This window comes from Podarcis liolepis (genome assembly GCF_965112155.1).
Source record: "Podarcis liolepis genome assembly, chromosome: 8".
Classification (NCBI taxonomy): Eukaryota; Metazoa; Chordata; class Lepidosauria; order Squamata; family Lacertidae; genus Podarcis; species Podarcis liolepis.
This window is the reverse complement of record NC_139560.1, coordinates 11,117,052-11,143,252: the sequence shown is the minus strand read 5'-3', so window position 1 is coordinate 11,143,252 and position 26,201 is coordinate 11,117,052. Positions and strand designations below refer to the sequence as shown.

The window sequence follows — 26,201 nt, the reverse complement described above, 5'->3', positions numbered from 1 at the left end:
AGGCATTTGTCCCGAGTAACAACAATGAAGGCGCTTGCGACTGCAAGGGAGCTTCTTGTTGCCTCTCCATGGCCACTGCCAACCTTATCTCTTGGGCAGCTGCAGGAGAGCAGGCCCTTCCTCTCCCTGTCTCTCCTCTTAAAGATGTTGTACATGATCTCTTCCCTCATACACTTCCCCTTTACAACAATCCTGCGAGGTAGGTTGAGAGGTTGCAATTGGCTCAAGGTGACAGATCAGAAATTGAAATACTTTATTGTCACTTGTACAACTTGTATACAGTCAGATTACACGAGCACCCCCCACTCAGCTCTCTTAGTCTTAATTCCCCTTGTTTACTGACGCACACCCACCAAACCGGAAAGTCAGTTGCCCTGTTGTTATCTTTTCATTCAGCAGCCTAACAGCCCACGGATAGAAGCTGTTCTTTACCCTGTTGGTGCGACTAATCATGCTTCTATATCTTCTGGCCGAGGGCAGGAGATCAAGAAAGTGCCGGCCAGGGTGTGAATGATCCCTGAGAATTTTCCTTACTCTCCTGAGGCAACGTTCTTCCGCTATTTCATCCAGTGGTTTCACGGGACAGCCCATAATATCTTGTCCTGTGTTCACCATCCTCTGTAGGCACTTCCTATCAGATGATGTCAAACCAGCGTACCACACCGTGATGCAGTAGGAAAGGACACTTTCTATTGTTGACCAGTAGGAGATCATCAAATGTTTCTGAAGCTTCCTGGTGTACAATAGAATGTCCCTATTTTCATCTGAGAAATGTTGGTAGGTGTGTTAACAACTCTGACAACTCTAAACAAACTACCGCTCCCACAATTTGGTGGTGGGTTTCGGGTAATTCACCATGAACACTTGTTCTCTTATAATGGCAATGGCGCCTACCTAAGATGTGTCGGAGCTGTGTTCTGTTGAGCTCAGAAAAAGCCCTGGAAGCTTCCAGCGTGTATAAAAACATAATTAAACACTAAGTATTAAACAACTTCCTGATACAGGGCTGCCTTCAGATGTCTTCTAAAGGATGTATCTTATCTCCTTGGCTCGGAGGTCACATAACTCCAGACCCTCCAACATTTCTTGTGGAAATAGGTATGTCCTAAGGAAATAGGTGTGTCCTAAGGAAATAGGTAGACATACCTATTTCCAGTGGAAATAGGTATGTCCTAAGGAAAAGCGGGACATTCTGGGATCAAATGATATTTACTGTATAATAATAATAATAATAATAATAATAATAATAATAATTTATTATTTATACCCCAGCCACACTGGGAGGCTTCCAACAGAATATTAAAATACCATAATGCATCAAACATTAAAAGCTTCCCTAAAGAGGGCTGCCTTCAGATGTCTTCTAAATATCAGGTAGTTGTTTATCTCTTTGACTTCTGGTGGGAGGGCGTTTCACAGGGCGGGTGCCACTACCAAGAAGGCCCTCTGCCTGGTTCCCTGTAACTTGGCTTCTCGCAGTGAGGGAACCGCCAGAAGGCCCTCGGCACTGGACCTCAGTGTCCGGACAGAACGATGGGGGTGGAGACGCTCCTTCAGGAATACAGGACTGAGACCGTTTAGGGCTTTAAAGGTCAGCACCAACACTTTGAATTGTGCTCAGAAACATACTGGGAGCCAATGTAAGTCTTTCAAGACCGGTATTATGTGGTCTCGGCAGCCGCCCCCAGTCACCAGTCTAGCTGCCGCATTCTGGATTAGTTGTAGTTTCCGAGTCACCTTCAAAGGTAGCCCCACGTAGAGCGCATTGCAGTAGTCCAAGCGGGAGATAACCAGAGCATGCACCACTCTGGCGAGACAGTCCGCAGGCAGATAGGGTCTCAGCCTACGTACCAGATGGAGCTGGTAAACAGCTGCCCTGGACACAGAATTGACCTGTGCCTCCATGGAGGCAGAACCCAATACAGCTAGGCCTTTGTCTTCTGCACAGCTGGGCTCTAGCTGGTACATCTCAGAGTTATAGTAAAATGCAAATTAGATCCCGCAAGCTTGAAGCCTTCCCTCTCCTGCCTTGTGAGAATCACACTATGGAAATGGAGGTATGATCAGCAGCGATACCTGTCATTTGCTCCAAGCCCTGTTTGTGAAATGCTGCGCTTATATATTAGACTCCCTGAAGGTAAAAATGGCTCCTTGTGTAACACACCCATGATAATAGCATTATGGGGTGTTTCGTTTTTTACAGATCAAGGGAAGAAAGTATTGCAATCTGGCATACTCTGGCCAACAGAGACACAAGGGCGTCTGTTCAGTTTCACCGCTCAGCACTCCTGCGATGAGGCCACATGCCCCAGAGGCCTGGCTAAGTATTTCACTCAGGTACGAAAATTCCCCCTACCAAATCGTCAGCTCCATTTACGCACAGAGCCAGGTGGGAATGATCCCTGTGGGCCTCTGTACCAAAAACTGCCTGGGCCTAGCTCCAGAGAGATGTGGTGATGTTACAGCAAGAAACGAATACCTCTTGGTTCTGAATGCTCTAATTCAGCAGTTCCAAGTTAGACATAAGCAGCAGTAATTTACTTAGCTGACTCGGTAACTTTGGGCTGAAGCATGCCTGACAGGAAAGCTGTAGGCAAATTACTATTGCAGTGGTACCTCAGGTTAAGAACTTAATTCGTTCCAGAGGTCTGTTCTTAACCCGAAACTGTTCTTAACCTGAGGTACCACTTTAGCTAATGAGGCCTCCCGCTGCCGCCGCACCGCCGCCACACGATTTCTGTTCTCATCCTGAAGCAAGCCATTCAGGTACAGTGGTACCTCGGGTTACATACGCTTCAGGTTACATACGCTTCAGGTTACAGACTCCGCTAACCCAGAAATAGTGCTTCAGGTTAAGAACTTTGCTTCCGGATAAGAACAGAAATCGTGCTCCGGCGGTGCGGCAGCAGCAGGAAGCCTCGTTAGCTAAAGTGGTGCTTCAGGTTAAGAACAGTTTCAGGCTAAGAACGGACCTCTGGAACGAATTAAGTACTTAACCTGAGGTACTACTGTATTCATGTCCCAGATCAGCGGCAGACCTGGAGGTCTCAAATTTCAGCAACACCAAAATTCTGCCACCTCTGCCTTTTGCCTTCTGTTCTAAATCATAGTTGCTCCATGCCCAAACTGGTCACGCTCCCCTAAATCTGGTCAGAAATTGGTCACACTACCCTAAATCTGCCTCTGCCCAGATCCATGCCCCTGCTAGTTGCTGGAAGGAACATATAGAATGATACAATGGCATTCAACTAAGTTTTACTCAGAGTAGACTCACTGAAATGAATGGACCTAACTTGGGGCTTACTCACCCTTATATTTTGCCCTGCTGTTTCCAGGCACAGTCCACACTTTAAACTTCTGTGTCCGAACGACCTTTTTTTTATTAGCTCTGGATCTTCCCCCGCAAAAACTCGCTCTTTCACGCTGAATCGGGGCAAACAGCCGTTCGCCTTTCCCTTTGTGTTTACAAGCAAATAGGCTCTGTCGGACTTTAGTAATAGGCTAGACATTATCTCTGCTACGTGCAGTGAGCTGACTAGCAACTTGTCAGATAAGATGCCTTACACAAGCAGCCAATAAGAAAATGAAATACCGGGGGACGGGACTTTTTCAAGGGAACTCTAGCCAAGTGCGAAAATTCATTTTCAAAGAAGGACAGGCATGCAAGAATCTGAAATACTGTGCAGGTGGCAGGGGGAGCAGCGAAGCGAGAGCGGAATAACATTGCTAGGAATGGAGGAGAACACAAGGACATAGGAAGGTGCCTTTTCCTGACTCAGACCCATGCATCCATTTAGATCTGTACTCTCTACACCATGGGTTGGCAAACTAAGGCCCAGGGGCTGGATCAGGCCCAATTGCCTTCTGGATCCGGCCCGCGGACGGTCCGGGAATCGCCACATGGATCACCAGCGCACACGTTCTTTCTCTCTCCCTCACACGGCAACACCGCCTCCTCCCTCCCTCCTCCTGGCGGGTGCAGAATGCTGCAGCGAGGCTCCTCACGGGGTCCCTGCCATGGGAGCATATTCACCCAGTGCTTTACCAGTTGCACTGGCTCCCGGTGGGGTATAGGGTCAGGTTCAAGGTGCTGCTCTTGACTTTTAAAGCCCTTTGTGGCTTAGGGCCCTTGTATCTACGGGATCGCCTCTCCTGGCATGCCCTGCAGAGGACCTTAAGGTCCATGAATAACCATAGTTTAGAGGTCCGGGGCCCTAAGGAAGTCAGACTATCCTCCACCAGGGCCAGGGCCTTCTCAGTGATGGCTCCGACCTGGTGGAATGCTCTGTCCCATGAGACTAGGGCCCTTCAGGATTTAACCTCCTTCTGCCGTGCCTGTAAGGCAGAGCAATTCTGCCTGGCCTTTAATTTGAATTCAGCCTGATCTTTTATTTCCCTTCTCTTCCCTCCCCCTCCCCTTTTATGAAGATCACCCGCTCTGAGACCCCACAGCTAATTCTCCCCTGGCCTCCTCGCTGGCCCAAGTAGGACCAATTCAGCCAGCTAGCCCTGGGGATTATCTAATGCTTATTTCCCCTAAATTGATTTTTGAATTTTATTGTTATTCATGTTTTTATACTGTATTTTATGCCACTTTTACAATTAAGTGTTTTAAATTTGTTGTTAGCCGCCCTGAGCCCGGTTTTTGAACTGGGAAGGGCGGGGTATAAATAAAATTATTTATTATTATTAATTATTATTATTATTAATTATCCCCGCCCTGCCCAGAGGAGGAAGGGGGCTGAGCTTTGTTGTGCCAGCAGCAGCAGTGCTCAAGCGGCTACCATTTTAAGCAGCACCTCTCCAGAGCCCTTTCGCGCACCACTCACCGTACCGCCACTGCCACCGCCGCCAGTCCCTGCCGCTCGCAAGACACAGGTAAGCTGCCACCGGGGCTTGTGGTTCTCTTGCATCACCCCCCCCAAAAAAAATATAGTCCAGCCCCCCACAAGGTCTGAGGGACAGTGGACCAGCCCCTTGCTGAAAAAGTTTGCTGACCCCTGCTCTACACAGACTGGCAGCAGATCTCCAGGGTTTTAGAAAGGAAGTCTCTCCCAGTCCCACCTGGAGACGCTGGGGTTTGAACCTGTGACCTTCTGCATCTAAGACAGATGCTCTAACCAGTGAGCTATGACCCTTCCCTGTTCTTTTTGCTTGTGCATTTTCCATTTCAGTGTGAACCTGCCTAATTCGCACTTCCTGAAGGAATACACAACCCAAATTGCAGCTATCCTTTGAAATTCGTGCTTCGCTCCAACAACAAACAGAAAAGTGTCCAGAAAATATGCACAGCGGTCGAAAAAATTGCATATATTAGTGAAATGCCAAATATTAGTGAAAACAGCAATATAGGAAAATGCATTTTTTGAGGGGGGGGGGGAATTGCTTCCAAAAGCATGTGTGTCAGCCACAAATATGTGTTGCGTTAGGAGAAATACGTGCTAAAATGCTGGTGAATTTTTGTGAGGAATATTGCAATGTTGCATGGAATTGGATGGAAGAATGTCTTTAAGCGTTTTAACGGTAATTGGTTTTTTAGAACATTTCAATCTGTTTTAGAAGGTTTTTGCTTTGGTCTTAAATCAGGGGTAGGCAACCTGGACCCATGGGCCAGATGCAGCCCAATCGCCTTCTCAGTCCAGCCCGCGGTCGGTCCAGGAATTAGCCTGTTTTTACATGAGTAGAATGTGTCCTTTTATTTAAAATGCATCACTGGGTTATTTGTGGGGCCTGCCTGGTGTTTTTACATGAGTAGAATGTGTGCTTTTATTTAAGAGAGAGTGTGGTGTAGTGGTTAAGAGCGGTAGTCTCGTAATCTGGAAGACCGGGTTCGCGTCTCCGCTCCTCCACATGCAGCTGCTGGGTGACCTTGGGCCAGTCACACTTCTCTGAAGTCTCTCAGCCCCGCTCACCTCACAGAGTGTTTGTTGTGGGGGAGGAAGGGAAAGGAGAATGTTAGCCGCTTTGAGACTCCTTCGGGTAGTGATAAAGCGGGATATCAAATCCAAACTCTTCTTCCTCTTCTTCTAAAATGCATCTCTGGGTTATTTGTGGGGCATGGGAATTCATTCATTTCCCCCCAAAAAATATAGTCTGGCCCCCCACATGGTCTGAGGGATGGTGGATGGGCCCATGGCTGAAAAAGGTTGCTGACCCCTGGCTTAAATTGTCTCTCTCTTTGCCACCCTGGGATCCTTGGGAGAAAGGGGCGAGATATAAATTCAAAAATCGATAGTAAGAATAGTTCAAGGACAAACAGATATCTGGCCCTTTGCATAAGGAAACACAATGGGGTGAGAGTGTTTTGGGGTGGGAACACAAGCCCAGAGGGCTTCAAATCCTGCTGCATCTTCACTCAAATGACTGCGCACACTAGAGTATAGTATGCACAGTATCATCAGAGGGTAGAGAACTGTGCAGAGCACAAATGAGTGGAGGAATAAATGCCCAGAATGTGTAATTTCTGCAAAATTAACTCATTGCATTCAAGGGGCAGACGGGAAGACAGAAAAATAACACCTTTCATAGAAAATGGCAACCTTTCAGAAACTATTGGGAGAGGCGGCATCTGTCGTTTAGAAGCAAGCTTCGTGCTTGACCTACTGCCGCTCCAATTCTTCTCACTTGTTTTCCTCCTTTTCTGCATCTCCTTTTGCAACTTAAAAATAATAATTAACTGAGGTATTTATAAGATCTGCAGTACACATCACCTTAAAGGGGCACCTTCTCCCCCCCTTTAACTCTCACACAGGAATGTGAATTTTCTCAAATGCTTTCTGCTAGGACACATGTGTGTGTGGGAGGGGTTGTTTTCCATTTGGTTTGCAACTTTGCGGAAAATTATTCTATTAATGACTCAGTTCATTGACTAACACCCTGGTGATCCGCTGACACTGAACAGCACACTCCTATACGGCGATACTCCAAAGCAAATCCTGCTGAATTCAGTGGGGCTTACTTCTGAGTAGGCATGTACAGGACAAGCGAATTGCAACCAGGTGGTTGCCTTATGAGTTTGGATTTGATATCCCGCTTTATCACTACCCAAAGGAGTCTCAAAGCGGCTAAAATTCTCCTTTCCCTTCCTCCCCCACAACAAACACTCTGTGAAGTGAGTGGGACTGAGAGACTTCAAAGAAGTGTGACTAGCCCAAGGTCACCCAGCAGCTGCATGTGGAGGAGCGGGGAATCGAACCCAGTTCACCAGATTACAAGTCTATCGCTCTTAACCACTACACCACACTGGCTGATGAGTGAAACCGTATGAGTGAAACCGTAGACAACCTTGTTCCCACGCTGTGATTAAAATTTGGCAGAGCTACCGAGAAAGCAGGTAAAATGATTCCGTGAACACCGCCAGTCATTCCCAGATTAAGGCATAAGGGGATGGAGACAGAGACAGTTGTTAATATCTTTATAGTTTTTCCTCAGCCACACAGTGACTTCTGGAAGGCCAGGGCTTGGTTTGCGGGTGTTCAGTCGCCGCTTTCTTGCTATATTTTCTACCTCCTTGAAAACCACCTAGAGAAGAAGATCTGTTCTGCAAGTCAGCAGTTACTCACCCGAGCCTTAATTGAGTTTCCCTGCCTTTCTCGCTGCACTAAATATAGCCTTATTTACAGCCAGATGTCAAAGATTAATTGCATTTCCAAGATAGCAGGGAACCTGCAAACAACTTCAAAGGCCAGGTGGAAGAAAAGGAACTTCAGAGTTTCCCTCCTGTACATGTCATCGCTCAAGACAGTCATTTGCAATTCCCCAGAGCGGCACCAATTACAGGGAGATTTTTTTTAAAAAAAGAAAAAAAGAAAACAAAGCGTGATAGGTTCAGCAGCATAGCTGAAGGAAATTCTCCCTCCATGAGCTGCAACAAAGATGACGTAAGAGACTGAGACTGGATCTTCCCAGTATTATTATTACTCTTCGCTTAAGCAGAGCTGAGAAAAGCAAGGGCCACATTCCCTGCTAGGCATTCTCATGGGGGCCGCGAACACAGCCAGAAGCAAAAAGTGAGTGGAACAATTGCTGCACATATTAGCTTTGTACAGCAAGCTAGTTTCTCCACCTTATCCAGGCAAGCAAGAGTCGTTGCCAGAGTCCAAGGACATATTTATTGAAATACTTTATTGTCACTTGTACAACTTGTATACAGTGAGATTACATGAGCACCCCCCACTCAGCTCTCTTAGTCTTAATTCATTTACTGACACACACACACCAAACCCGAAAGTCAGTTGCCCTGTTGTTATCTTTTCATTCAGCAGCCTAACAGCCCATGGATAGAAGCTGTTCTTTACCCTGTTGGTGTGACTAATCATGCTTCTATATCTTCTGCCTGAGGGCAGGAGATCAAAAAGTGCCGGCCAGGGTTTTTCCCCCTGAGAATTTTCCTCACTCTCCTGAGGCAACGTTCTTCCGCTATTTCATCCAGTGGATTCACGGGATAGCCCATAATATCTTGTGCTGTGTTCACCACACTCTGTAGGCACTTCCTATCAGATGATGTCAAACTAGCGCACCACACCGTGATGCAGTATGAAAGGACACTTTCTATTGTTGACCAGTAGAAGGAGATCATCAAATGTTGATTGACATCGTTCTTCCGCAATAATCTGAGGAGATGGAGTCTCTGCTGGGCTTTCTTAACCACCTGGGTTGTATTTATTTTCCAAGTAAGGTCTTCACTGAGATAAACTCCTAGGAATTTAAAGGAAGAGGCTCTCTCCACACAGCCCTCCCCGATGTACAGCGGGGCTAGTTCTCCTCTCTTCCTCCAAAAGTCCATCACCATCTCCTTTGTCTTTCTGATATTAAGGTGCAAGTTGTTCCCTAGGCACCATGTAGATATTTTTTGGAGATTATTTCATATAGGCAGAAACACACCAAGAGGGTGCAAAGGAGATCTGGTGATGGGGGTGGTCTGGGGAGAGGGGGGTGGCTGGGGACAGTCCCAAGGGCCAGATAGAAAGGCCTTAAGGGCCACATTCAGCCCCCAGACCTGAGGTTCCCCACGCCTGATTTAAAGCATCGGAACATCATTTGAAGCATCAGAAGCCGCCTTCTGCTGAGTAGGATCCCTAGTCCATCTCACTCAGCATTTCCAACACTGACTGGCAGCTGTTCTCATGGGTTTCATACAATGGCCTCTTCTGGCCCTACTTCTGGACTGGTTGGATGCAGAGGAACAGTGGGGTGAAGCATCTGGGGAACCGACAAGGGAAGAAGGCTCAGAGCAGGGTCCTAGAGCCCTCAGGAAATGGGCTTCAGGAAAGGGGCTAGAACCCTGTCAGAGCCCTCATGCCTAGACTTTGGGAAGGAGGTAGAAAAGGTGCCCACCTTGGCCCTTGAACCCTGTGCAGGCAAACAAGCCGTGGTGCTCTAAATCTGCCTCTAAAGTACATTTATATTCCACCAAGGATCCTTATTATTTATCATCATCACATTCTGTAGACCAGTGTTTCCCAACCTTTTTTGGGCAAAGGCACACTTGTTTCATGAAAAAAATCTCGAGGCACACCACCATTACAGCCCCGTGACGTCAGCGCGCAGCGTCACGCCGGGAGGGACATGAATTGCTAGCAAATTACATAATCACCTCCTTGAGGGCTGGCTCATCTTCTCCGAAGGCAGAACCCCATTAATTAACAGCACAGACTCACACCATAGCCAAGACGAGGGGGAAAAACCTCAGTCATGCACAGTCATGCACATGTGGGGGCTAAATGAGTACGAAGACCGGGCAGAGTGCAGGGTTCAAATCACCCCATCTGGCCAGGACAATCCCTGGGTGCTCCCTTGGGCTACTCGCCTGACCCACCTCGCAGGGCTGTTGTTGCGAGGATAACACGGGGAGAACCACGCGCGCCCCCGGGAGCTCCTTGGAGGAGAAAGCGGGCGGTGAATGCAATGCACGAAATATATGAGAGGCGACCAGGTTTTGCAGGTGAGGGGCCCCCGCCAGCCTCCGCTTCCAACACCCGGCGCAACGATGCCGAAGTTTCCTCCCGGGCTCGGCTCAGGGAGCAGCGCTGCTCCCCCCCGGCTCCCCTTCGCCCTCCCGGCTCTCTCTGCCGCCCACTGGGGACCCCCCTCACCTGCCAAGTCCGGAGCGCCGGTGGAAGTTGCATGCATGCATGCAGGGCGCCGCATTGCCATTGCATTGCACTGCACTCCATGCAACGCCTGCACGCATGCATTGCCTTGCACGCCCGCCAAGGGGTCTCCCCGCGGTCCGATGCGTCCCCTCCGGCGCGGATGCAGCATTGCAAAAATAAACCCCCCCATCCTGCCGCCCGTTCTCCGCGGGGGCGCAGGCAGGCTGCGTGGGGTCTGCGCGGAAGAGCCCCTGCCCGCCCGGCCACCGCCACTGCGCTCATTCCATGGCCGGGAGAAGAGCGCTTCAAACAAAACGCCCGGCCCGCCAGGCCATGCTGGGAAACGTAGTTCGCGCACCCCGCGCGGGCACGGAGCCCAAGGGCGAGGGGACTACGGATCCCGGCAGCCCCCGCGCCGGGGACGGAGGGGGAGAGGCCGGGTGCAGGGATGGAGGGACGGGTGGGCGAGCGAATGAGTGAGTGGCAGCCGCCAAGCCTTGGCCGAGAGCCAGGAAGGGTCTCCCCAGAGGAGGAGGAGGAGGGAGGCGCAGAGCGGGAGGGAGGGAGGGAACCCCAGGGGTCATCTAGTGACGGTGCCCCAATCGAAAATTTGACTTAAAAAAAAAATCTTTCGAATTTTTTAATTTTTCCCGCGGCACACCAGGCAACATCTCGCGGCACACTAGTGTGCCGCGGAACAGTGGTTGGGAAACACTGCTGTAGACCACTGAGACTGGAGCAAGCTGAAATTAATCATGATATTTTTGGGGAGAGGGATATTTCTGTAGGCTTTGGAGAATTATTTGATTTAGAGTCAGGATAAGGAGCTCATGGCCCTCCTGATGTTGTGGGACCACAACTCCCATCTTCCCTGACCATTGCCCTGCCGGTTGCAACTGATGGGAGCTGGAGTTCCCAAGAACACCTGGACACCTCTATTCCTGTTCCTGATTTAAAGAACAGCAGCCGAGGTAGAGAAATATTAGGATACATTGCAATTTGGCTTCACTTATTTTGTGCTTTGGTTGTTGATTACAGTCATACCTCATGTTACGTCCGCTTCATGTTACGTTCTTTCAGGTTACGTCCTGCGGCGACCCGGAAGTACTGCAAAGGGTTACTTCCGGGTTTCGCGACTTGCGCATGTGCAGAAGCACAAAATGATGTCACACGCATGCGCAGAAGCAGCAAATCGCAACCCGCGCGTGCGCAGATGTGCCGCTGTGGGTTGCGCTCTTTTCATGTTGTGAACAGGCTTCCGGAACGGATCCCGTTCGCAACCAGAGGTACCACTGTATTTCATTTAAAAAAACAACTAAACCAAGGCTAAAGATTTGAGAAAGTGCACTTCCTTAATTCGGATTTTTGTTCCAGCAGTGACGTCAGAATGACAATTGAATTAAGAGCAGGGCTGGTTGGATGAAACACTGAATGGCTGTGATGCAAAATCTGTGCCTGCAGTAATGTAAGAACAGCTGTAGAGACATTGAGAAGGTGGGTTGCCTGTTTCTGAGGCTGATTTATATCCTTGCCAGACATTTCCCTCCCCCCTACCCTAGTTCCTCCATTCTGAGGTTTTCTTCTGTTTACTCTTTGCACGTTACTGCAGGCATGAGCTATATATAGCTCCGTACGGCGGGGATACCCTCGCCATTACTCCCGGATTTATGATCAGCCATGAAAAGTTAATTCATCTCCAACTCTGCTTATGGAGCTGGAAAGGCAACCTCTGAATAATTCATCTTTATACACTCCTCTGAGCCTTTCTGGAGGCTGAGCAGGCCGGGAACAACATCATGCCATTAGCAGCAGGAGGTCCTGCTCAATACGAAGGCCACTTCAAGGTTACATGACGCATATGCTTCACGATGCCTTCCAGGGTTGCCAACCTGGCAGACTTTCATAATCGAAAGAAAAAGGCAGCTCTCAGAATGAATAGGAAAGATTATTATTGTTATTATTTATTAAAATTATACGGTGCACTTCATCCAAGGATCACAGGGTGGTTCATGGTATAGGAACACAAAACTACATAACACAGAAACACACAAAACAGTAACGCCCGCCCCCCAACACAGTTAAAAAGGCCATAGATTGTTTAATTAGCCAAAGAGGAATGTTTGGGAGAAGAGGAACATTTTTGCCTGGTGCTTAAAAATGTGTAATGAAGGCGCCAGGTGAGTCTCCCTGGAGAGAGGATTTTCACAAATGGGAAGCCACTTGTTCTCCTGTTGCCATCCTCTGGACCTCTCAGGGAAGGGACACAGATGATGATTGCAAGGACCAGGTTGGTCCGTATGGGGAAAGGCAGTCCTTGAGGTATTGCAGTCCTGTTCCATTTAAGGGCCAAGAAACTAAATGAAAGCCACTGAAAAACGGCCTCGGTCTAGTATACTTGAAGGAGCGTCTCCACCTCCATTGTTCTGCCTGGACACTGAGGTCCAGCTCCAAGGGCCTTCTGGCGGTTCCCTCACTGCGAGAAGCCAAGTTACAGGGAACCAGGCTTCTCGGCAGTGGCACCCGCCCTGTGGAACACCCTCCCACCAGATGTCAAAAAGAAAAATAACTACCAAACTTTTAGAAGACATCTGAAGGCAGCCCTGTTTAGGGAAGCTTTTAATGTTTAATAGGTTATTGTATTTTAGTGTTTTGTTGAAAACCACCCAAAGTGGCTGGGGAAACCTAGCCAGATGGGTGGGGTATAAATAATAAATTATTATTACAGTGGTGCCTCGCAAGACGAAAAGAATCCATTCTGTGATTCTCTTCGTCTAGCGGTTTTTTCGTCTTGCGAAGCAAGCCCATTGACGGATTAGCGGATTAGCGCTATTAGCGGCTTTTAGCGGCTTATCTGCTGATCGGATCAGCTGATAAGCGGCTTAGCGGCTTAGAAAAAGGGGGGGAACCAGCAGGAACTCACAAGACATTGTCGTCTTGCGAAGCAAGCCCATAGGAAATTCATTTTGCGAAGCACCTCCAAAACGGAAAACTCTTTCGTCTAGCGAGTTTTCCGTCTTGTGAGGCATTCGTCTTGTGGGGCACCACTGTATTATTATTGTTGTTGTTGTTGTTGTTGTTGTTGTTGTTGTTGCTGCTGCTGCTGCTGCTGCTGCTGTTGTTGTTGTTGCTGCTGCTGTTGTTGCTGTTGTTGTTGTTGTTATTGGCTTTTATAAAATGGGGAACACCTGACTTATCTGCACATGTGAAAAGCTATTGTACATGTGAAAAGCTTCTAGGGGTCTTAGTGGATCACAAACTTAGCACGAGTCAACTGTGTGATGCAGCAGCAAAGAAAGAAAGCTAATGCTATTCTAGACTGCAGCAATGAAAGTATAGTGTCCGATTCAAGGGAAGTAATAGTATCACTCTATTCTGCTTTGCTCAGACCACACCTGAAATATTGTGTCCAGCTCTGGGCACCACAATTTAAGAAGCAGATTGACAAGCTAGAACGTGTGCAGAGGTGGGTGACCAAGATGATCAGGGGTCTGGAAACCAAGACTTATGAGGAAAGGTTGAAGGAGCTGGGTGTGTTTAGCCTGGAAAAGAGGAGACTGAGAGGAGATACTGTAGCCATCTTCAAATATCTAAAGGGCTATCAGATGGGAACAAGCTAGTTTTCTCTTGCTCTGGAGGGTAGGACCCGAAACAATGGTTTCAAGTTACAAGAAAGGAGATTCCGACAAAACATCAGGAATAACTTTCTGACAGTATGAGCTGTTTGCCAGTAGAGCCGATTCCCTCGGTTTTAAAAAAAACAAACCTCCTGAACTTGTGTGTTGCCAAGGAAAAGATGCACAGCGCAGAAATGATCAGTCCCTTGCTTTATTTACTATGAATTTTGAAATATTTCTGCACGTGCGATTAATGATTTTAATGAACTGGGCTGCTGTTCCTAGCATTAACTCTATTCTGCCTTCCTTGGCATGGACAGCCGCCCTCAAACAAGGCGAATTTGCCAAACTGCACTGGGCACTTGTCACCTATAAAAATTCTCTATCTGGCGCCAGCTTCGAGGCTTGCCTTGCGAAAACCCACTATGTCGCAAAGACGCCGTTAGAATTGGATGAGCTTTTGTCAGATTATCTCGCGTGTTTCCATGCCTCCAGCGTCTCGGCCCCCTCCCATCCCTTGCCGTTTCAAAAACGCCTTGTTATTTGCTCGGAGGGAAAGGGAGTAAGAGCAGCCGAGAGGGAGAGCGAGGGAGAAGGGAATCCCAACTCGTTCGATACATTGGAATCAATATTCTGCTTGGCAGGCTGCTGTGCGGGGGTGGAACCCGAGCCAAAATCAAAGGGCAGGCGAGACAGCGCGAGACCGCACGCTTGTTAGCAGGCATCTGGGCTGACACACAGCAAGCGCAGAGATAAGCAGGGAGGGAGCGGGAGCAACGATCACAATCCAGAGAAACTGGGGCACTTTTTTCCCCAAGCCTCAGCATCTGCTGAAGAAGCTAAAACGAGAGCTTAAAATGGCCAAATATGTATCCGGTGCTGTCTATTTATAAATGCATACTGGTGTTTATTATTTATTCATTTAGTGTACGTTTAGATCTCCCCTTTCTCCAAGGAGCACAAAGTGGTTCATGTGATTCTCTTCCTCCACCTTTTAACAACAACCCTGTGAGGTAAAATAAAAAATTTCCTTCCAGTAGCACCTTAAAGACCAACTAAGTTGGTTCTTGGTATGAGCTTTCGTGTGCATGCATGATTGGCAGATAGCTGAGATGAGATAAGAATCAGAAATAGACTGGAAAGAGAAGCTGCTGAATTGCAACTCATTACCAAACTTAAAACCATGGAGAGACCTGGTTTGAACAAAGACATTGGATTCTTATCTCATTATACATGACTAAGCCATTCTTCACCTTCTCACCCCTTGCCTTTTCCTGTAAGACCTATTGCAGTCGTTAAGAGTCGTCAAAAGGCTCATCTCAGCTATCTGCCAATCTCCCATTCCCACCACCCTTCTGAGTAATACCCCTCCCCACCTTCTCACTATATAGAAGGATCTGGCAACTTCTGTTTCAGTGTATCTGAAGAAGTGTGCATGCACACGAAAGCTCATACCAAGAACTAACTTAGTTGGTCTTTAAGGTGCTACTGGAAGGAATTTTTTTATTTTGACTATGGCAGACCAACACGGCTACCTATCTGTACCTGTGAGGTAGGTTAGGCCGAGAGGCAGCGAGCAGCCCAAGCAGTGGCTGAGCAGGGATTCGGACCCTCATCTCCCAGCCCATAGCTTTAACCTCTACACTACACTGAGGTTTATTTGTTTACTGGAGCCCACCCTTTTCTGAAAGGAGCTCAAGGTGGAGTACATGGTTTTCACCCCACCTCAACCCACAACAACCCTGCGTGGGGTAGGTGTGACTGAGAGGCAGTGATAATTATTATTATTATTATTATTATTATTATTATTATTATTATTATTATTATTATTATTAATTTATACCCCTCCCATCTTATTACAATATATATCTAACCAGAATAGTTTTCTGACAGTAAGAATTGTTTGACAGTAGAATGGACTCCCTTGGGAGGTTGTGGACTCTTGTACCTTGGAGGTTTTTAAGAGAGGTTGCATGGCCAACTCTCATAGATGCTTTAGCTGTGCATTGCAGTGGGTTGGACTACATGACCCTCAGGGTCCCTTCCAGCTCTATGATACTGTGATTCAATAATAATAATAATAATAATAATAATAATAATAATAATAATAATAATATCTATACCCCACACATCTGGCTGGGTTTCCCCAGTCACACTGGGCGGCTCCCAACAGAACACCAAAAGCACAATAAAACATCAAACATCAAAAACTTCCCTAAACAGGGCTGCCTTCAGATGTCTTCTAAAAGTCAGGTAGTTATTCATTTCCTTGACATCTGATAGGAGGGCGTTCCACAAGGCAGGTGCCACTACTAAGAAGGCCCTCTGCCTGGTTCCCTGTAGCTTCACATCTCACAGTGAGGGAACCATCAGAAGGCCCTCGAAGCTGGACCTCATTGTCCTGGTAGAACGATGGGGGTGGAGATGCTCCTTCAGGTATACTGAGCTGAGGCCGTTTAGGGTTTTAAAGGTCAGCATCAACACTGTGAATTGTGCTCAGAAACATACTGGGAGCCAATGTATGTTATTCAGGACCAGTGTTATGTGGTCTCAGCTTGACTGAGAGGAAGTGACTGGGCCCAAGGTCACCCAGCGAGTTTCAGGGCTGAGTGGGGATTCGAACTCCAGCCTCCCAAGTCCATCACTCTAAGCACTACACCACACTGAGGTTTCTCTCCTTCCATCACAAGGCTAGAAACATAATTTTCCACATAGGAAACCCATTGCTCTGCATTGTCTACTCTGGTAGCAGGATTTCCAGCAGGGCTATTGATACCAGAGTGGTTTCACAGCCAAGCTCTGTGAGGGGAATGGGGTTCCGCTAACAGCTCTCAGTATCCATAACAAATGACAGTCCCCAGAATTCCTTGTGGGGAGCCATGACAGTTACTTTGTCGCCATAGGGTTTTAACAGCATGTTGTTCGCCTTGGCCAGGGGATTCCAGGTCATCCTCTGAAGAGGATTCCAACAGTGGGAGCATGACAACTCTCAGATAATATAATATCAGTGGTTGCTTGTGCAATATGTTGAACAAGCACAAGGTACCCATTGGATTTGGCTACTGCACAGCACTAAGAACCACGCTTCCACTAACAGGACGGCTATTTCACAACCAGGCAGCCCACAACTGGATATCAGCCCTAAATGGCACCTCGGGTTACATACGCTTCAGGTTACATACACTTCAGGTTACAGACTCCGCTGACCCAGAAATAGTACCTCGGGTTAAGAACTTTGCTTCAGGATGAGAACAGAAATCATGCTCTGGCAGCATGGTGGCAGCAGGAGGCCCCATTAGCTAAATTGGTGCTTCAGGTTAAGAACAGTTTCAGGTTAAGAACAGACCTCCAGAACAAATTAAGTTCTTAACCCGAGGTACCACTGTACTTGACTTTGTTGTTCGCTTTACTGTTTTATAAGGTTTACACTTGCTGACAGTGTTTTACTCAGATATTTAAATATATATTAGCTACACCATGCTGTGAACCTGCTTTAGAAGGCAATTGGATAAATACTGTAAATATGCTTCACGGGGCGAGGATTAAAATACAGTCTGTTAGCAACTAGAACCTTAATCAAGCAAAGAAGGAGGAGGAGGAGGAGGAGGAGGAGGAGGAGGAGGAGGAGGAAGCTACAGTTTGACAACAGGAAAAACAAAATATAGGCAGCACACAGCAGCTTGAAATTGGTGTGTATTGTTCCATTACAGACAATGAGAAATCAAATGGAAGGAAATAATGCGGGCAGTCAAAAATAACCCACCAGATTACTGGGAAAGAACAACAAGCTGGTATTCCAAAGCATTACAACTGTGGAGGCAGAGTAGAACCGTTGTGGCTGGTAGCCATTAATAACCCTCTGGTTACCCTCCAAAACATCTGGGAGGCACCGGGCTGGAGACGGCTGCCTTCGAGCATCTTAGCTCCCTTCTCAGCCAGCTGCATTTCGCTCCAGCAAAGGCTGCTGTAACAGGAACCTCTCCTTTGCCCCGCAGCTCAGAATGTTGCCAGCTAAGCAGCTTACATAATTGTACTAGAAGACTGTGGACTTCATTTGGCCCAGCCAGAACCTAAGAGCCTCTTGTTGTTCTGAACTTTGCAGAGCCTGGTCGATAGATGGAACGCTGGCAAGTCACACACACACACACACACACACACACACACACACACACACCCCTGTCTAGTGCTGGAAAAGGTTCGAAAGGGGAGACAAAGAAAGTTCTCGCAGTTCAGCAAGCTCAGCAACAAAGTACTTTCTAGGCCAAATCGTTTCCTTTCTTCTCTTTAGGCAGTTTGTGATGTTGAGGCAGAATGTGAACACTTGCCCAAAGTTTTCGGAGTTTTTATTCCTGACATAGTAACACACACACACACACGTGGATTTTGGCAGAAGCAGGTGGGTCAGTGGAGGAGCCTATGGGGAGCCGAACAAATAAAATGAAAACAGCTTTGTCGCACCAACTCTTACATTTACTGAAGACGACCATGAACTCATTTGCAGCCAGATGAATCACTTCCCAAACTCTTGTAGACAATTCATAGCAGCCACACAGTGAGCTGTCCAGGGTTCTGACTACCTGCAATTTAGCCTGACTTCTTCCTTCGTATACAGCAGTGGGTCCCAAATTTTGGTTCCCCAGTGACGCCTACCCTATAAAAAGCACTATTCAGAATAGCGGTTTGCACAGCCCACCTCGGAAGATGACAACACAACACAACTCAAAACAGTAGCAATTAATTGCACATTTGCTCAGAATCCAATGAAAACGCTTTGGTTTAATTAATTCAACAAAACTGAAAAATTTGGTCTGACTGGATCAAGTTCATCTGAGTCTGATAGCCATCTGCACAGGCCCTGTCTCCCCCTTGCCTCTTAGCACCCCCCCCCAGTAATCCCCCAGGGGTCAGTACCACCCACTTCAGAACCACTGACACACAGCTATTGAGTTGTATGGAATTTTCATAGAATCATAGAGTTGGAAGAGACCACAAGGGCCATCGAGTCCAACCCCCTGCCAAGCAGGAAACACCATCAGAGCACTCCTGACATATGGTTGTCAAGCCTCTGCTTAAAGACCTCCAAAGAAGGAGACTCCACCACACTCCTTGGCAGCAAATTCCACTGTCGAACAGCTCTTACTGTCAGGAAGTTCTTCCTAATGTTTAGGTGGAATCTTCTTTCTTCACCCGTAGCCCAGTGGGGCAGAGCCATCCTCCCAGCCCCAGTGTTTCTGCATCTTCCCAGGAAGGCAGTGGCAAGGTTGGGGCTGACTGGTGCCCTGGCAAGTATCCCTTGTGGTTATCCTTGCGGAGACCTTTGTACTCAGACAGGCCTTTGGAAACTGAGGCGCAGATAATACTGATCACCAGACCGCTGTCAGGGCAGACTGGGTTTTAATTGCTGGCTCTCAGTGTGTTCTGACGTGTTTTCATTATTGCTTTTAACTATATCCTTTTTGTATCTTATAATGATTTTAAATCTCATGCTGTTTTTAAATATTGTAAGCTGCCTGGAATCCCAGTGTGGAAGAAAGGCAGAAAGTACTGTAAATATATTAAATAATAAATTATCATCATCATCATCATCATCATCATTTCTCCCCCCCTAACATCCAACCTTATTATCCAATGTGATAGCTGGACTCAAGTGTGTGGGGTGGCTCAATGTAGAGTTCCACAACTGAAGACTTGGCTTTCTAGCTGATCTCTGTTTCTATTTGCCCTAAGTCCTCGGACATGCACTGGGGAGTTCAGTAAGAGGCAGAGGCTTATTGCCATAGAAGCCAACTCCTAGGGGCCAAGGTCCCTTCAGCCCCACCCCCATAAAATATTTGAGGTGGCCAGGGGCCCCCAAGGTTCATGGGTAAAGGTAAAGGGACCCCTGACCATTAGGTCCAGTCATGACCGACTCTGGGGTTGCGGCGCTCATCTCACTTTATTGGCCGAGGGAGCCGGTGTACAGCTTCCGGGTCATGTGGCCAGCATAACTAAGCCGCTTCTGGCGAACCAGCGCAGTGCATGGAAACGCCGTTTACCTTCCTGCCAGAGCAGTACCTACTTATCTACTTGCACTTTGACGTGCTTTCGAACTGCTAGGTTGGCAGGAGCAGGGACCGAGCAATGGGAGCTCATCCTGTCGCAGGGATTCGAACCACCGACCTTCTGATCGGCAAGTCCTAGGCTCTGTGATTTAACCCACAGCGCCACCCGTGCCCCAAGTTTATGGGTACTGCCATTCAAACAGGGTGTGTGTGTGCCGTATCATGTGATTGATTATGTGGGGCAGGTCTTACCTGGCCCCCTCCCCCCAATATTTTATTCAAGTTGGCTCCCCTGCTTCCTGCAGTTGCACTGGCCAATAGGGAAAGGACATGTGTCTGCTCTTTCTTCTGTTCCCATATTAGTGTGTCAGGGCAGTGTTTTGCATGCTACCTGCTATTCTCCTTGCCTGCCAGCCAAGACAATCACACTTGGGGACAGGATCTCTGAACTCCAGGCTAGATGTACACAGGCCTCTCATCAAGTACAATTGTCAGCAGACAGTGCTCTGTGCACACTTGTATTGGCTGTGATGAGACACCAAACCAGGGCCATAGCTCAGTGGTGGACCACATGTTGTTGACGGTCCCAGGATCAGTCCCCTGGACTCTCCAGGTGGTTCTGGGAGTGTTCCCTGTCTGAAACCCTGAGGAGCTACTTTCAGTCAATGCAGACAAATGCTGGACGAGTTCAAGCAATGGTCTGACTCAGCATAAGGCAGGTTCATAGGAGTCCTGTGCTGATTTCCTGCACAGGCGCTTCTCAGTGGAGTATGTGTGCAAATGTTCCCAGATGTCAGGTCAGCAATAAATCACACAGTCCCATTGAAGATAACTTTTTATTCCAGGAAACAAGGTCAGCTCAGGAAGCCAGGCCTAGTGAGCATAGCAACTCATCCCAGTAGATCTGACCCCTATGAGGCAGACTTGGGGACTGAAGGTCCCCACCTTCTCACAGTTCCCTAAGTCTCCTCCTCCCCTAGGTCCTTCCCAATGAATCTGAGACTATGTCACTGAAATATACTCAGAGTTGAGAGTGGATTTCATGCTCTTTATTCAGCTCATAGTAGTGAGGAGGAACGGAAGTTCCCCCAGAATGTCTGCTTTATATACATTATTTACACAATGGGCCCCACGTGATTGGCTAATCCCGGGATTCGCCTGTAGGCCAATCAGGTTGCGGATTCACTTCCAGCTGGAGCTGGATTGGGTGGCTCCTGTGGACCAATCAGACTGCTGCATTCCGGACCCTATTGTTCTAGGACCAATCAAACTGCTGCATTCTGAATCCTCTTGTTCTAGGACCAATCAGACTGCTGCCTTTTGGATCCTATTCAACTCAGTACATAACAGTCACCATGCCTGTCTCTGCTCCTCTCTCTTCAAACCTCTTCTGGTTCTGGGAGACCAGGAGCGAGGAATGCTAGTCCCAGCAGGAGAGGGAAACACCCTTGCTTCTTCACCGGCCTGCCTCATCTGTGTCTTCTGGCCTCCTTCCTCCCCTGCTTCAGCTTCTGCCTCTGATTCTGGACTGCTCTCTGACCCAGCTTCTCCCTGCTCACTAAACTCTGTTGCCTCTTCAGCTTCCATCATCTCCCCCCTCCATCTGCTCCTTCTTCTCCCTCTGACCACATATTGTCTTCCCACCACCAATTCCCAGCCTCTGAGCCTTCTTCCCTTGGGGGTTCCCCAGCTGCTGCCTCCCACCATTCCTCTGCATCCAGCCAGTCCCTGACACCAGAGGTGGGTGACTGGATCGTGCCCCTATATTGTACTGTACTCAGAGGAGTAGCCAACAAAGAAAACAGCATGCCCATGGACTGTGTTTCGTTGTCAGCTCACATCTGATCTTGAAGGACAGGCCTTTGGTTAGGCTGAAACAGAGAGAAAAGTATGCTGGGTAGAGTGATTATTGTTGTTAATGGGAAACTAAGGAAGCCACATCATTTACTCTCCTGGGCGTTATGTAAATAGTTATCTCACGATCGGCTAAATACAGGATGCAATCAAGAATATTTATAAGCACATGATCTCCTCAGCTGAATTCAGATCTAGACATGGCAGAAAGGCAGAGGCAATTCCGTGCAGCCAGTATGTTCTTCGGAGCTGCAGGTCTAATTAATCACGAGGCGAAATTAAGAAGTTGCATTCACATTCCGCATACACAAATCCTCCAGCATCTGCTGTGCCAATCTCTTCCAAACACTTGTCATGCCCTTGGCAGATGCAAATTCTTTCAGCCAAACTTGAGAGATGGTTGGATGAGAGATGTTGGGGTGATGGGGTGTCGGAAGATGGTTGGGCAGAGGATGAAATAGCCAAGATGAGGGGTTGTTCCTATATAGTCTGTTCTATGGGAGAGCCAGTGTGGTGTAGTGGTTAAGAGCGGTAGACTCGTAATCTGGTGAACCGGGTTAGAGTCTCCGCTTCTCCACATGCAGCTGCTGGGTGACCTTGGGCTAGTCACACTTCTTTGAAGTCTCTCAGCCCCACTCACCTCACAGAGTGTTTGTTGTGGGGGAGGAAGGGAAAGGAGAATGTTAGCCGCTTTGAGACTCCTTCGGGTAGTGATAAAGCGGGATATCAAAGCCACTTCCAGCCTGCCCAGGAGGTGGGGTTGCGGGCTTCACGCCCACCCCACACGTGAGCGGGGGCTGGTTTCACCCCCCGCGAGAGCAGGGGAATCCCGGCCATGTCTGCCCTATTTAGGGCCGGCACAGATGGGGCTCACCCTCTTTTCGCCAGCTAGCCCCCACGTTTTCCCGCCCTCCCTCCCTTTAGGTAGGCTTTAGGAAGTCTCTGACTTTGCTATGGACTTCGGTCTGTCTCCGCAAGGGGCATGGTGGGAATTTTTCCCAATTGGCAATTTACAGCCATTTGGTTTTTCGCCTACCTCGTAGCAACTCGTCACAACTCTTCGGCATTGGCGGTAGGCATTGGTAAGAAGGGGTTAAGAGGATGTGGGGGGGAGGAACGCCATCACCTCCCCCCAGTGAGCGAAGGGTGGTCCGTTAAAGGGGCGTGGCCCTGTCCGAAGCCTATGGAGGTGTGGGCCAAAGGCACGCCCCCGAGCGGTGACCCGGGGGAGCTCCTAGTCGACGTGTCTCGGCGGGAGACTCCCCCGATATAGTGTTAACCCTTCCCCGTGTCTCCAGCAAATGGGCTGGAGCCGGATAGTCGTTAGGACCAATGCCTAAGCCAATGCCTCTCATTCCTGAATTCAATAAAGTTGTGGCCTAATTCGCCCATTTAACCTTAAACCATGGTGTCTCGTGTCTTTATTTATCCTGGTGGGGGGCGGGAACTCGCCACCAAATCCAAACTACTACTCCTCTTCCTCTTCTTCTTCCTCCTCCTCCTCCTCCTCCTCTTCTTCTTCTTCTTCTTCTTCTTTTTCTTCTTCTTCTTCTTCTTCTTCTTCTTCTTCTTCTTCTGGATATGCTTTCACAGGCTTTCTGGACTGAATAAAGTCTGAGCCTCAACACTGAACCCCCAAAGGGAATACACACACACACACACACACACACACACTTTCCCTGATGGTTTGTTTCTCCTTCTGAAATCTTTTGTGTGTCCCAGTCAACCTCCTCTTGCAAGACTTCCAAGCTCAGCACTTTGGCTTGGTGTCTGCCATTGATTCCCCACCGCAGCCTTGACGGCCCACACACCAGACACAGAAAGGTGTCAGCTGACAAATCATTCTCTAAATCAATGTTTACCTGGGCTGTTGTTAATCATGCACGGTGTAATTGACTCTCCCCAAGCATCCAGCAGGAACTGTCCCTGTTCTCCTTCTCAAGTACCTGCAGGTGGCTGCAATTTAGTGCTGTGTTTGCACTTGAGTGGGGGGGGAGGGGAGAAAACAAAGCACCCCCAACACCGAAACATATAATGAACTGCTCAGGTAATTGGAAGAGAAGTCCTGGGAGGCAGGAAATGCCACTGTAGGCAGGCTGGGAGCTCAGGGAGGGCGGCGATGCGATGCCAGCTGCTGTGAAAAATTGCCTCGAATCCTTAGCACGAGCCACGCAGGGCCTGATTTCAGTGAGTGGCAGAACCGACAGCTAAATTAAGACCCTGCAGCTAGACGAGATGGATGGCGTCCTTTGCGCAAGGGATGGAGCGAAGGGCAGCGGTGATTCTCCTCCCGCAGAGTAGAATAAGGGAGTCACTGTGCTTCCTTCCAGTTCAGCGAGTCAATCATGAGAGTATTAAGGCAATAGGAGCAACTATGCTAAGAGTGAGGGATGGATAAAAGTTGTGGCTGGGTGCCAAAGCTCAGCCACACTGCATGAGCTGTCCCACATTATAAGAAGAGATTAAGAGGTCGCTGGATCAGGCCAGGGGCCCATCTAGCCCATGCACACAGCAGCCACCCAGATGCCTGCTGGAAACCTTCCAAAATGGGATACTATCAAAAAAAGAAAAGAAAATTGGCCACACACACTGTTACACTTCAGTTGTACCCACTTAGACATCCCATCCCGATATACTGTAGATGTCCTAAGCATCCTTTACTCTCTCCACCCCTGAAAATCTTACTGGTTTTGGAAATGGAGAGAGGCTCAAATTGTGCCATGGCTCTAACCGACTAAAAGATGCTCTCCGAAAATAAAGTTTAATGGGAGCATCTGAGAAAGTGAGTAGTCAAGGGTCCACTTCTACAGAGACAGGAGTCAGGCAGGCGCACTAGAAAAGCTGAGCTCCTCATAAGCTTTTATGGCTGTTTGAATGCATATAGCCCTACAGAGGATATTTGATGGCCTCATTCTAATTGCCCATCTACCTTTTGGCCAGCTTTGTATATGCCAGCCGTCCAACTGCCACATCAGAGAACTGTGCAATCGCTCAACATGTGTTCCTGCGCCTATTTGGCAAGACGGCCCAAGACGTGATTCATGCTCCAGCCAGCTCGCTCGCTCGCTCGCTTGCACATCGTGTCGCAAAAGCCCCACAGACTGCGGTGGTGATGATTCAACAGAACTCAAGGCGTCCAAGAAGGCTTGATGATGCCTGAACTGCGAGGGGAGCTGGGAGCAGGAGAAGAGCAACAGCCCAAGTAAAGAGTGGGTGGTGCATGAGGTCATAGCTCGGGGTGCTAATACCCTGTCACCTGTCATGCCCGCTCCCCATCACCCACACGCAAATGTGGAGAAGGCACAGGGAAAGAAATGCTCTTGAACTCCAGACTTCGATGAGGACTTAACAGATTTCATCCTCCCTCCTCACAATATTCTGGGAACAGAGTGTGAGAAAGAAGGAGGTTGGTGAATCAATTTGACACTCAGAAACTGTCCATCTTGCAGGTCTTAAGAGAGTTTTGGATTGTGTCCTAGTTAAGGAGCCAGGAACCTTTGTCAGCTAGAAGTCTGCCCCATTCCCTTCTGGGCAACACTTTGAGGGCCATAGAGTCATAGAACTATAGAGTTGGAAGGGACCAAGAGGGTCATCTAGTCCAGTGTTTCCCAACCTTGGGTCTCCAGCTGTTTTTGGACTACAACTCCCATCATGCCTAGCTAGCAAGACCAGTGTTCAGGGATGATGGGAACTGTAGTCTGAAAAAAAGCAGCTGGAGACCCAAGGATGGGAAACACTGACCTAGTCCAACCCCCTGCAATATGCCAGGGGTGGGCAGTGTTGGCATGCAACCAAGGAAACGGGGGCAATTGGCAGGCCCCCAGCTGGCTCCAGCCCACTGGCTGGTGTGCCGCGCGATCTCCAGTCCTTGGCATGAATCTGCGACCCGAGCTTCAGAAGCTAGGTCATGCTGCTCAGCAGAGTAAACACTACGCAACAGAAGGAAACATGTCTGATCTCCTTTGTGCCCAAAGCAAGACTGCCTAAGCAAAAGCTATACACAAACGGAAGTTCCCAGCAAGCTGTGCTGGAGTGTACACAGACATGTGACATGCAACAATTCCACACATCTGTTCCTAAGGTGGAACGGAATATCCCAACAGGCAGAACCTGAGACAAAAGTGGGCGAAGCAACAAATGTCAACTGCATCTTTGTGCAGTAGGCCAGTATCATTCTACAGAGCCTTCTCTCTATTCTCCTTCCAGACAAACAAGAGGCAGGACCAGAGTTTAAGGACACAGCCAGGCAAAAACACAGGATACAAAGCAAAGAGAAGTGAGGAGTTTAGGTCAGACAGAGAGGCATTTAGCTCCTGGACCTGATGTTCCCCACACCTGGCCAAATTAGTATTACTGTCTTAATAATATTGATTAAATTTGTATACAACTCTTCATCTGAAGATCACAGGACAGTTCACAACATAAAAATACAAAACAAGAGCACAAAACACAAGCCAATAACACCCGACTCACAAACACATTTAAAAGGGCGTGGAATGTTAATCCAACCATGAAAGTAGAGCACAACTGACATGACTACAAGTGATTCATAAATTTATCTTCTATGATTTGTCTAAACCTCTATGAATTTGTCTAAT

The 26,201-nt window shown here is 48.2% G+C and overlaps 1 protein-coding gene and 1 long non-coding RNA gene across 4 annotated transcripts in view; both read right to left on the bottom strand.

The window, feature by feature from the left end:
* The window catches only part of LOC310713263, a 29,189-nt gene extending 25,785 nt beyond the window's left edge, over positions 1–3,404 (bottom strand). For both annotated transcript variants that reach the window (XR_014529162.1, XR_014529163.1), the window contains exon 1: positions 3,309–3,404. This is a non-coding gene — a long non-coding RNA (uncharacterized lncRNA). The remainder of the gene's footprint in view (positions 1–3,308) is intronic.
* The window catches only part of KCNQ3 (potassium voltage-gated channel subfamily Q member 3), a 162,009-nt gene that overhangs the window by 97,292 nt on the left and 38,516 nt on the right, over positions 1–26,201 (bottom strand). The window lies entirely within an intron of this gene.